Below are 13,643 nucleotides of genomic sequence, written 5' to 3'. Positions count from 1 at the left end.
CTCCTTAAATGATATCCATATGACCAAACCCTATCATTATAATGCACAGATATTTTTCCAATGTATTTTGCTCTTTTAATTTGTTTAAGGTATCATGAAAAAATCTTTTGAAGTTGAATATACTAAATATTTGCGCTTTTAAATTAATTTATTATTGTTTTTAATGTTTATTTAATTTTTTTAATTTAATGTTTTCTTTATTTTTGATAGAGAGAGGGACAAAGTATGAGCAGAAGAGGGGCAGAGAGAGAGGGAGACACAGAATCCACAAAGCAGGTTCCAGACTCTCAGCTATCAGTGCAGAGCCCCAACACAGGCTCAAACTCTTGAACCACGAGATCATGACATGAGCCGAAGTCAGATGCTCAAGCGAATGAACCACACAGACGTCCCATAATGTTTATGTATTTTTGAGAGAGACAGAGAGCATGAGCAGGGGAGGGGCAGAGTGATGGGGAAACACAGAATCTGAAGCAGGCTCCAGGCTCTGAGCTGTCGGCACAGAGCCTGATGCGGGGCTCGAACTCATGAACCACAAAATCATGACCTGAGATGAAGTCAGATGCTTAACCAAGTGAACCCCCCAGGTGCCCCTAGTTGCAATTTTTTTAAGTTTATTTATTTATTTATTTTGAGAGAGAGACAGCATGACTGGGGGAGGGGCAGAGAGAGGGGAAGACAGAGAATCCCAAGCAGGCTCAACACTGTCCAACCCAGGCGCCCAAACTCACCAAACTGTGAAATCATGACCTGAGCCGAAACCAAGAGTCAGACTCCTAACTGACTAAGCCACCCAACGGCCCAAATATTTGATTTTTTTTTTTATTTAAGTCTTTCTATGTATTGTCCTGGGTAAAAATGGAACAGAATTCAGTGGGATAGCTTAAGACAGATTGCAAGTAAGAGAGAGAGAAAGAGCATTAGTTTCAGGTTATGATCTGGAGTAATTTAAAGGAAAAATAGTTGTAAGGTTTTTACATTTTTACTGGAGTTGGATAGGAGTCTTTTATGAAAGTCTTTTAGTAACTTTATTATGCTAATAAAAAAAATGGATGTTTGTGATAATTTTCACCACTAATCCATTCAAATGAACAATGCCCTCATATCAAAAGTTCCCTGAAGTTGGGGCGCCTGGGTGGTGCAGTCGGTTAAGCGTCCGACTTCAGCCAGGTCACGATCTCGCGGTCTGGGAGTTCGAGCCCCGCGTCCGGCTCTGGGCTGATGGCTCAGAGCCTGGAGCCTGTTTCCGATTCTGTGTCTCCCTCTCTCTCTGCCCCTCCCCCGTTCATGCTCTGTCTCTCTCTGTTCCAAAAATAAATAAACGTTGAAAAAAAAAATTAAAAAAAAAAGTTCCCTGAAGTTGCACCTGTAATTCTAAATTATCTTTGGTAAAGGTATCCAATTTAGACACATAGCACATAGTTCAGAATTACACTGTCAGTACATGAAAGAAGCAGGTGTCTGGGCCAGAGGACTTATAATAAGGAGAACCCATTAGCATCTGGCAAAGTTCACGAGATGTGTTGCTTGTGGGACCCATGTGTCCAATCACAAGCTAACAGTTCTCTTTCTCCAATTGCAGAACTAAGACATTTTCCATTCCCAGTGAAAAGAAGGATTAGAGAATCTCTTTTAGATGTAGATTATCTTGAACAGAGCCAATATGACTGAAGAAAGTTCTCCTATGTTTTTGTTTTTGATATTTATTTAATTTTTATATGGATGGGATAAATATTGATGTTTTTTTAATTTCAAAGTATTACATGTAAAACGCAAATGTCCTTTGCTTGTTACAAACAAATCTCATATCTACCTTGCCAAAGAATAAAGGGAAAACAGGTTTCTGTCTTTTCAGACTTTGTATGTCTTAAGCTTATCTTTCTGTGTGTCTATACAATTCACAGACTCAGTTCAAGAATTCTTACTAGGGTAGATTACATACCTGCAGGCTTCTTGAAATGAAACACTACATTTCTACAAAGTCAGGCATGTTTTTTCTTTATTAATTTATTTTTTTGAAGCTTGAAGAGAAGCAAAAGTATTTTCTGCTATAATTTTCCAGCATACACAGTTCTACTCCTTAAAGGTCATCTTAAAATCACTGGGTAAGATATTTAGATCAAGCCAGAGTAGCATATTAATAAGTGCCAGAATGAACAAAACTGAAATGTTAGATAGATGAACTTTGAACCATTGGATATTTGCAGTTTTTTTTTTTTTTAAACAGGTCCTCTCATTCCTGGACAAATTAATAAATTCCCCTTGCCATGAGTTATTGATAGAAAGAGACAAAGGAAAATCAATGGACTTTGTGCTCTGCTTGTCAGCCCAGAAGGCTCACCCTTGAGTTACATGCATTCTCCTGAACCAGTTTATTATCTTTTATTCATACCTGAGTGGCAGAATTTGGTTGAGAGGCCTGGGGCAATTCATGCCCATGCAAGTCAGAGGGCATAAGTAAACACATAGGAAGGTTTTGTTGGTGAAGGAGTTAGAAATGCTATGGTCTTTCTTAGGTCAAAATTATCAGTCTGGTGAGAAGTTCAGAGCAATAGTAATACTTACTGAAACAAACGGAAAGACTTAAGTGGAAAAATAATTAAATGCAAGTATACTTTGTGAAAAAAAAGAAAGAAAAAAGTCATAAGTAAATATGAAAGACAGTGACAAAACATAAAGAAGACATGTGCTATACTTTTGAGTTCCACAAAGCTTTGGAAAAAAGCAGAGCAGGGAAAAATTGTTTGGGTGATAACACTCTTCCATCTTCCAAAACCCATGCAATCCAGACCAACATGATAATGAGTACACATGCTTTACAAGTGTTTATTTTTTTTTAAGTTTACTTATTTATTTCGAGAGACAGAGAGACAGAGAGAGAGCAGGGGAGGAGCAGAGAGAGAGAGAATACCAAGCAGGTTCCACACCAGCAGCACTGAGCCCAATGAAGGGCTCGAACTCATGAACTGTGGGATCATGACCTGAGTCGAAACCAAGAGTCAGTTGCTCAACTGACTGAGCCACCCAGGCACCCCTACAAAGTGTTTATAATTCTCAATATTTTTTCTTACTGAGTTTTCTCTTTTAGGAAAATTGTCATCAACATGTAGCACCAGCACTGGGAACTCACCAAATCCTCAAAGTTTGGGTTTCTTATAAATAAAATGGGCTTCATTTCAATTATGAAGCTGTTCAATATAAGCCAATACAATGATTTATTCTTCAGTTTCAGTATGTACCCTCTAGAATAGGCTTTTCAAACAAATCTGGATAGTAGTTTAAAAATAGATGAAGCTACATGGCCTGACTTTGTTGTGTGGGGTAGAAAAAAAGATATTTGATATAAATAGGAAGTCAGTTTCAAAATGATTTTTTGTAAAGATATGTTTATATGTTCCTTGGTTCAAGAGTCTTTAGAAACTGAGTCTCTTTATGGAGATTCCTACTGGTCCTGTATCACTCTTCCAGTCATAGAATTGGAAGATTCTCTGACTTCTCTCATAAGGTGTGGTAGGGTCTCCTCCCTAAGGAATGAAAAACAAAACAAACAAACAAACAAACAAAAACATTAAGGCAACCTGGCTATACCTTAAGTGACAACATCACTCCCTAGACCTTGTAACAGGAGACCACTTAATCAGACTGCATGTTTGTGTGTTACCGTATATGGGAGACAAAGAAATAGAAAATCTATACAAAACTAGGCCACGTGGCGTTCAAGGTTCAGTTCTTTGGGTAAGAACCCAACTGAGCGGTTCCAGCATGAATAAACTTGCTTCCTGGAAAGAAAAGCCTCCGTGTCATGACTCTCCGTGCAAGAATCCTGCTGCAAAGGTTTCAGTAAGTATCCCAAGGCAATGTTTATCCTATGAAAGAGGATTTATCCAACACTCCACCTGTCTATTTCTTTAGGAACTTCACCTAAGAGACTCACATTAAAAACTGAAAAGATCAGATAGAAAAACAGTTTTTGTAATAGAGTCAGACTCCAGTTTTCAATATCTGATAGCTAATGACTTCTAAACCTTACCCTTCTCTCTTCTCTTCTCCTGCTGTGCTCTCATCTTTGGCACTAGTGGGGGATTTAAACCATGCAAGCCCTACCCACAGACAGAACCCAGCCCCATCCCCTAATTACACTAAAACCTAAGTCAGGCTCCTCTCCTTCCCTGTCAAGCTATCTTTAAACCAGTTTAGGAAGTCAGTTTGTTCTCCCTAGAAAGTATTATTATGTAAACAATAAACTTTTTCTGCTATCTTGGTGTGTGTGTGTGTGTGTGTGTGGCATTCAGTTTTAATATCTGAACCAAATTTTGGGTGAGGGTCCATCTGTTCCTGTGGGATGATCACAGTGTTAGTAATTTAACAACAAAGTAGCTTTTCATTAAGGATATAAGTTTTCAAATCTAACCAGACCATTAAATCCTAAAGGAGGTTTATCATATGCAAGAGACAAAATAATCTCAGCATTTGGAAGACCGATGAAAGAAATCAGAGCTCAGATCTATTGTGAAACTTGCCACAACACTGAAATCAGGCAGATGCTCATGTTTAGGTCAAGGGTCCACAGAAGATTAAACTGTTTCTGCATGGTGGCAAGGGTTTTTTTTGTTTTTTTTTTTTTTTTTTTTTGCATTTCACAAGGACTACAAAATTACTGACTGTCTAATCTCCCAAATATCACCAGGACAACCCGCTGATTAAAAAAGAGACAATTTTGGGGCCCCTGGGTGGCTCAGTCAGTTGAGGGTCCGACTTCAGCTCCGGTCATGATCTCGCAGTCCATCAGTTCAAGCCCCACGTTGGGCTTTGTGGTGTCAGTTCAGAGCCTGGAACTTGCTTCGGATTCTGTGTCTCCCTCTCTCTCTGCCCCTCTTCCACTCACACTCTGTCTCTATTAAAAAATGAATAAACATTAAAAAAATTTAAAAAGACACAATTTTATTAAGTCTACTGTGACACGGGAGAACACTATTTTGAAGTCATGTATATATGAATCTGTATAAGGCTATAAAATACATAACTATAGGTAGAACTAGATAGACGAGAGAGAGAGAGAGATGGGGATAGGAGAGAGCTATATAGAGAGATGTCCAAAACTGTATGTTGGAAGGAAATTGTTATTAAGTAATATTTTCTTCTTTTTCTCTTGGTAGTATGGTCTCATATGCTGCCTAATATCTTATCTATAATTTAGTGTTTGTTTTTTTTCATTTTTTAAACGTTTATTCATTTCTGAGAGACAGATAAAGACAGAACACGAGTGGGGCAGGGGCAGAGAGGGAGACACAGAATCCAAAGCAGGGTCCCGGCTCTGAGCTGCCAGCACAGAGCCAGACGTGGGGCTCAAACTCACAAACTGTTGAAATCATGACATAAACTGAAGTTAGACACTTACCTGACTGAGTCACCCAGGTGCCCCTATAATTTAATATTTCTTTATCAATTACTTTTCCTTTTCTTCTTTTGCATTTTTTTCGACATCTCAATTAGCAAGAGTTAAGTTAGTCACATTACTTAGTTCCAGGTACCTTATTTTCTTTCATCTTTAATGAAGTGTAATTGACAAATTAAAAATTGTATATATTTAATGTGTACAATGTGGTGTTTTGCTATAATTTTACCTTGTGTAATGATTACTACAATCAAGCTAATTAACATTTTGAAGTCATGAGTTCTAAAGAGCTTCCTCTGACGTGAGATGCATAAATGATTTTATATACCCAAATCTTTAAGGTACTTAATATCATTCGAATTTTAATTTTTGCCAGTCCAACAAGGATAAAATACCTCAGTATTAAATTTATTTTCATTTTTCCCTAAGTATTGATGATTTTGAGTAACATGTAATATAGTGTTTTGAACTTCTGTTTTAAATTTTCTGTTATTTTTTTATCATTTTCTTTCCCTTCTTTAAGTTTATTTATTTTTGAGAGAGAGAGAGAGAGAGAGAGAGAGAGAGAGCACAAGTGGGGGCTAGGGGGACAGAGAGAAAGAGGGAGACACAGAGTCCAAAGCAGGCTCCAGGCTCTAAGCTATCAGTGCAGAGCTCGACGGGGCTCAAACCCAGGAACCTGAGATCATGACTGAGCCACCCAAGTGACCCTTATCATTTAAAAAAAAAAAAAAAATTTAACTTTTATTTATTTTTGAGAGATAGAGCAGGGGAGGGGCAGGGAGAAAGGGAGACACAGAACTAAAAGCAGGCTCCAGGCCCTGCACTTTCAAAACATAGTCCAACACGGGGCTTGAACCCACAAACTGTGAGATCATAACCTGAGCTGAAGTCAGACCCCCCCAATCGAATGAGCCACCCAGGTACCCTTCCTTTATCATTTTTCTTATATTCAATTTTGACAATGGGGATATACTAATTATTAGGTGTATCATGAAATAAAACAAAAAATTGTGATACCTTAAATTGAAGGTTTTATAATTTAATGATATTCTCACATATTTTGGAGAGTCAGAAAATGTCTTATAAGATAGAAGTGCTTCTCTGTTTTTCTCTCAAAAAAAAAAAAAGAGATTCTAACCTTTAAATGGCAAAGTTTCAGCTGTCAAAATATATGCTGGATGTTGGTGCCCTGTTAACCTAGAATGAAAATAATTGCCATTGGCTCAAGAGCCACAGCAGGAAGTGAGGGTGGCCCTTCTGGCACCTTTGACTTTGCACTGTAAAGTAAGAGCCAAAAAGCCTACGTGGACCTTAAATGTGAAAATGACTACGTTATTGATGTTTCACTTCTAAAAGAAATAGAAAAGAACTTTAAAAGTACATTTATAATACAAGTTTAAAAACGTTTAAGCGATGTATTTCTTTAGTCTCATTTTTATCTCAGGATACAAAAGTTTTCAGCATTTTTATGATCAATTTGTTTAAAATTATAAATCCATAGGCTAATATTTTAGAAGCCATATGTGCAACTTACCAAATAAACTTAATTTTATTTGTGTAAATTATGTATATACATTTGAATCTTATTAACATAACTGATAATTGATTAGCAAAATAATTTGTATATACTCTGTGACTTCATTGGCAAATAATGCATGAGTAAAGGCCTATAAGTAGTTTTAATGATTCATACTCTATTTATGTAATAATAAATCAGTGAAGTAACTGACTTGGTTAACCAGGTCAGGGGTTTTAAAACATTAGCGTTAACTCATTTTTTTCTGCCAGTAATAATAATTTTGTTATCATTAGATGGTTCAGCCATTGGTTTATAAAGAATGGGTAGTTTTCTTTGCAAGACCTCTTACCATTCCAATTATCCCTGATTTACAGTATGGTCCCTAAATTTTAATAGTTATAAATTAATTTTAGTAAATTTTTGTTACATTGAAAAATGTAGCAAATTAAATGTCCAAGGGTTCGGAGTATTTTTTCATACTTATCCTCCATTAGACTACAAATTTATTTTCACAAAACTATGAATTATGAGATAGCATATGTGATTTTACATTTCTCACCAGGATAATTTCTAAAAATAATAGATATTCAATAAATAGTTGTTGTTTTAATGAAAAATAATAAAGCCACATTGGAAAATGTTTGGCTTTATTTATAATGTTAATTATATATAAATTATAAATTATAATGCATATTAATTTTTTTTTAAATTGGGTCTTCTCACCTATCAATTCCCAGTAAAGTTAAAATTAACTTAGAACTAATTATTGCACTATGAATGCATATTATCATTTCAGGAATTGCAATTAAATTTATGGTGGGGAATAATCATCAATTAACCCCAGCAGGAGTGTCCGCCACATGACCGAGATGCAATAAAACTTGGTTCAGAATTCACTGGGCTGAAGTTTAGGGCAGGAAAGAAAGAGGATGCAGTGTGGAAAATAACTGAAAAGTTTATTTTCTTCCCGTCTATTCTCATTTAAGACTCAGGGATTAAACATGGCAGTCCATGACTTTGGAAACCCAGTGAGCAATATACTTCCAGGAGTGTAGGTTCTAAGAATAATTGAAGAAGAAAATGGTTTGATTTCCTTGTATGTTTTTGTTTCTGGCTAGTTTTAATCAAGAGAAGTTGACCTCTGTGAATTCTATAGGCTAATTTAAAGTGCTTGGGCAAATAGTAATAAGAGAGCTGATACAGTAAACTCGTATATGACTTTTTAAAGATTTCCGCTCCCTGAAATTTCTGGCTTGCAAAGATTTGAAGGCATGAGGTGGGATCAATCTGCATGAAAGTCCAGTCTTTTGAGTAGAAAGAAAATATATCAAATTCTGTGTCCTGGGATTAAATGTTGGCTTAGAACTGCAAGGTCTCCACTCAGACACAGTATCAAAGGTGGGCAACAAGTCTTTTAAAATATAATTAACAATATAAAGGAATGATGTAAACTGGTAATTCTAAGTTAAGGAAAGGAGTCAAGGATCTGAGAAGAATAATAAGTTTGGATAGAGGAAAATAGTTGCTACCGAGAGCTTATCCCAACCTTGACATATAGCAGAATTTTTGTGCTCGTGACAACAATGGGTGGGCAAGGAAGAGTATGAAAGCATGGAATATTCTTGTCTGAACTTAGTTGTGAGAATTGGGATTGTTCTCCCTGAAATAACTATAGCTGTCTGTATAGGGACATGCAATCATGAAATACCACTGCAGAATAAACTGGCATTGTTTGCAGGGTTAGAGGTGACGACATCCCGACAGTGAAGACATGTCATTGTGAGGAGGAAGGTAAGAAATAATGTGTAGAGATGTTAGCACTATTTTAACTGCAAATAACAAAAATCTATCTTACCTATCAAAATGAAAAGTAAATATATTTGAACAATACTAGATCTCTCACAAATTACAAAAGAATGTTGAATTAATAAGACTCAAGAATGAAATAAATCCGGAAAGCTCAAGGAAACTTGAGAAGCAGTGTTCATCCTACTTCCAGTTGGTTGGCTATTGTAAAAGGCAAAAAAAACCCAAAAAAACCAAACCAAACAAAACAAAACAAAACAAAACAAAACAAAACAAAACACAAAAGATAAGTGTTGGTGAGGATGTGGAAACATTGGAACTCTCATGTACTATTGGTGGGAATGTAAAATAATACAACCCCCATGGAAAACAGTATGGTGGTTTCTCAAAAAGTAATTAAAACTATAATTACCATAAGATCCAGTAATTCCACATGTTGGTAAGTACTCAGAAGACATGAAAGCTGGTTCTCCAGAAATATTTGTGCATCTATGTTTTAGCAGCATTAATGGCAGTTGCCAGGGGCTGGAGAAATGGGAGAATGGAAACATATGATTTAATGAGGATAGAGTTGCAGTTTCATAAAATGAAAAGAGCTCTGGAAATGGTTGGTTGTGATGGTAAGACACCATTATGAATATATTTAATACCACACTGAACTGTACACTTAAAAATAGTTTATGGTAGATTTTATGTTGCATGTATCTTACCACAATAAAAACAATTGGAAAAAACTTGGTTGATAACATTTCATTGATAAAACCAGAAAAACATAAGGACGTTAATAAAAATTTGATATTTAAAATAATTTTAAGGCAAAAATTTTAGTAAAATAAATATAGAAGAGAATGTCTTAAATTAATAAGTATTGGGTACAACAAACTTAGAGAAAACATACTTATTAAATATTGAAAGTTTCATTTGAGACTGGGGAAAAAAAGAAAAGAATGTCCATTGCCCTCACTTCTAAGTGAAATAGAAGATAAGGGAGTATACAGCTGAGAGATGAAGAAAATATAGACTTTTTCATGGATATGACTGGATTGTAAAAAATATTAAAATACTAATAAAAATCTTCTCAAATTAATAAGTCAACTTAGCAAGTTACCTAGATAAAGATCAATGTGCAATAAGTAAATGCATTACTGTATACCATCAACAATTAGAAAATGGATGATATCATTTATCTTTCAATTATGAAAAAAATGTTAAAACCTAGCAATAAACATTAAAAAATATATGCAAGATCTATAAATAGAGCTACAAGATACTATTAAGATAAATTAAAAGTAAAGACAAATAAAAAGAGCTATGCCATCTCAAAGTTTGAAAGACTGACATTTCAAAATTAAGAGATATCCTTCAACTGATATCTAGATTCATATAGACCCAATGCAATTTCTGTCATCATCCTGTCTTTTGTGACTTCTGTGTGTGTGTGTGTGTGTGTGTGTGTGTGTTGCAAACTATCAAACAAGATAAATTAAAGATACAATTGACAATAAGAATAATGTTAAAGCAGTTACATTAGCCAGTCCCAAGATTCATTATATTGCTACAGTAAATAGAATGGTACAATAGCAGTAGAAGGATGATAGCTAAATAGATCTATGAAAAATATTTTAGTATAGAAACAGACCCAACCTAATATATTGCCACCGCATTTATGGGGAAAAAAGGCATTGTAACTCAGGAAAAAAGAATAACCTCCCAATAAAAGTTATTGGGCAATATGACTGTTTATATGCAAGGAGGGGAAAAATGCTGAATCTCATTATCTAGAGTAGTACCTTACATCGTATTCAAAAATCAATGCCAGATGAATTGTAGATTTGACATAAAAGGGAAATTAACAAATTATCTTTTAGAGCTAATAGAGGTAATATAGGAAAATACCTTCACGAACTTTGCCCAGGCAAGCATTTCTTAAATAGGATAAACCAACACTAACTCTGAACTAAAAATTAATGAATTTCACTTCATTGAAATTAAGGACCCTTGTTTATCAGAAGGCATCATTAAGAGAAGAAAAGGAAAAACCAAAGAATGGGAAATGATAGTCTCATCGCATAAAATAACAAAGATTTGTCTCAAAAATACATAGTGCAAAAGTAAAAACCTGTCTGGGACTAGAAGAGTGAAAATCAACTTAGGGGCTGTAAAAGAGAAGTATCCCTGCCATTAATCACACCAGGAGAACAGACACAGATAAAGCCAGCTGCAAAATTAACTACAACTGTTGTTTATTCAAGGTCATGAAGCAACTGTGAAATACCATAATGACCTCTTTTTTTTAAAGACTTTTGCTTTCTTATCAATGACACCTTACAGCCACTTTGCCAGTCCTATCTATTACTGGTGATACCTAATCACTGAACTGCCTTTACCTTGCAGGAGCGCCCAACCCCTAGAGGATCCCTACTTCTAAGCCCACCTCAGAGATGTGGACCAATCCACTATTGACTCTTGCTTCCCTTAGACTTTAAGAGTCATGTAGTAAGAAGCCAAACATTAGAAAATATGCTTCCCTAATCTCTCTTGTGGAGTGGCGTTTTTGTTTCCCTTGAAGTTGCCTCCCTTGCGGTATCAGGTCAGTAAATATGACTTTGACAGGCTTCAGGCTTTTTCCTGGTGGTTTTTGATTTATTAGGCTTTAACAGATAATTGTTAGTAATAACAATAATAATAATAATGAGGAGGAGGAGGAGGGCAAGGAAAAATAGTGCAGACAACAAAATAAATTTTCAAATGACTAGAAAGCAATGAAAAGGTGCTAAACATCATAATTCATAGGGAATTCTAAAACAAACCCACAGAGGGGTTGCCTGGGTGGCTCAGTTGGTTAAGCATTCGACGATCTCAGCTCAGGTCATGATCTCACAGTTCATGAGTTCAAGTCCTGCATCAGGCTCTGCGTTGATTGCCCGGAGCCTGCTTGGGATTCTGTCTCTTCTTCTCTCTGCCCCTCACCTGCTTGTGCTCTCTCTCTCTCTCTCTCTCTCTCTCTCTCTCTCTCTCAAAAATAAATAAATAAACTTAAAAAATTAAAATTAAATAAAGTAAAATAAAATAAAGTAATAAAATAAACCCACAAGGGTGCCTGGCTGGCTCAGTCCATAGAGCATGCAACTCTTGATCTTAGGGTTGTGAGTTCTATCCCTGCTTGGGTGTATAACTTACTTTAAGTAAAACAAACAAACAAACAAATAAACAAACAAAAACACTTAAAATAAAATAAATCCACAAGGAGGCATAGCTATACATACATATATATGTGTATATATATATACGTATGTGTGTGTATTTGTGTATATATATATATATATATACCCACCCTAGAATAGCTAGTTTTTAAATTTTTTTTAATGCTTATTTATTTTTGAGACAGAGAGAGACAGAGAATGAACAGGGGAGGGGCAGAGAGAGAGGGAGACACAGAATCGGAAACAGGCTCCAGGCTCTGAGCTGTCAGCACAGAGCCGACGCGGGGCTCGAACTCACAGACCGTGAGATCACGGCCTGAGCTGAAGCTGGACGCTTAACCGACCGAGCCACCCAGGCGCCCCAGAATAGCTAGTTTTTATAAGCTGAAGATATCAAGAATTGGAGAACATATGGAATAACTACATCTACACACTGTTGGAAACATGAATTATAACATTTTAGGAAAATTGATGATTAGTATCTTCAAAGGTAACTAACTTTGAATATTGTATTCCTGCCTGAGCAGTATAATTTCCAAATCTGTGCATTTAATTATTATACAATGCTACTTCCTTCTCTCCTCCCCTGAAATTTGTTGTATTCAATATTTCCTATAACTAAATGAGAGAAAAAACATAACATCTATTTAAAAGAAAATTCCCATGTAAGAAATGTCATCTACTACAGTATCCTTTTCCACAAAATAAGAAGTAATGATTTATGGTTCCCATGACATTTAGCTCATTATCAAATAAAACTGAACAGTAATAAGCATTGCCATAGGCAGGTAATGTTCTTTTTCTTTATGTTTATAATCACATTAAACATGATATTTTCAGCATCATTGCTCAACTTATATACTTCTTGAGCTTGTACTTTTGAAGAGTTAATTTCTAAATTTTAGTATAATCTAATTATGAGGAAAACTTTTACATATTTTATAAAATATTTTGTAATATATTATAAAAATACATCTTATGTCAGAAATCCGTTATTAAATAAAAAAGTATATATGTTCACTTTATATTTAAAACCACTACTTTTCATACATAAAGTTCAAAATACATTTTTCATGTAGGCTAAAAAAATAAGAAACTATTTTAGATTTAGAAAATTAGAGACTTGGTACTTAGGTCATTAACTTCTCTGTGGACAATTCACTTACATTTTTTTTTAATTTTTTTTTCAACGTTTATTTATTTTGGGGACAGAGAGAGACAGAGCATGAACGGGGGAGGGGCAGAGAGAGAGGGAGACACAGCATCGGAAACAGGCTCCAGGCTCTGAGCCATCAGCCCAGAGCCTGATGCGGGGCTCGAACTCACGGACTGTGAGATCATGACCTGGCTGAAGTCGGACGTTTAACCGACTATGCCACCCAGGCGCCCCTCACTTACATTTTTTGAATCTCATTCATTTTTTAATTTCATTTGTTAATTAGGATCATCTATGTTTCTTATTTTATACATATTCTAATAATTATTATAACATATTTATGTATATACCAGTAACTAACATTATAGAGAATATCTTTGGAACCTTTTATTTGTACTACTACATTTAACCACCAAAGGCAGCTGAGAGAGTCAGTCTTCCAAAATTAAACAACCTTCCTAATGAAAGGTAAATATTGACTTGCCTAAGACCTAAAAATGCCTACCATCCTGGAAAAGGAACTGGCTTTCTCTAAAACTCAGGAGAAATGAGCTATGGTTC

This window comes from Prionailurus bengalensis, chromosome E4 (genome assembly GCF_016509475.1).
Source record: "Prionailurus bengalensis isolate Pbe53 chromosome E4, Fcat_Pben_1.1_paternal_pri, whole genome shotgun sequence".
NCBI classification, from domain to species: domain Eukaryota; kingdom Metazoa; phylum Chordata; class Mammalia; order Carnivora; family Felidae; genus Prionailurus; species Prionailurus bengalensis.
Note: the sequence above shows the minus strand (reverse complement) of the source record.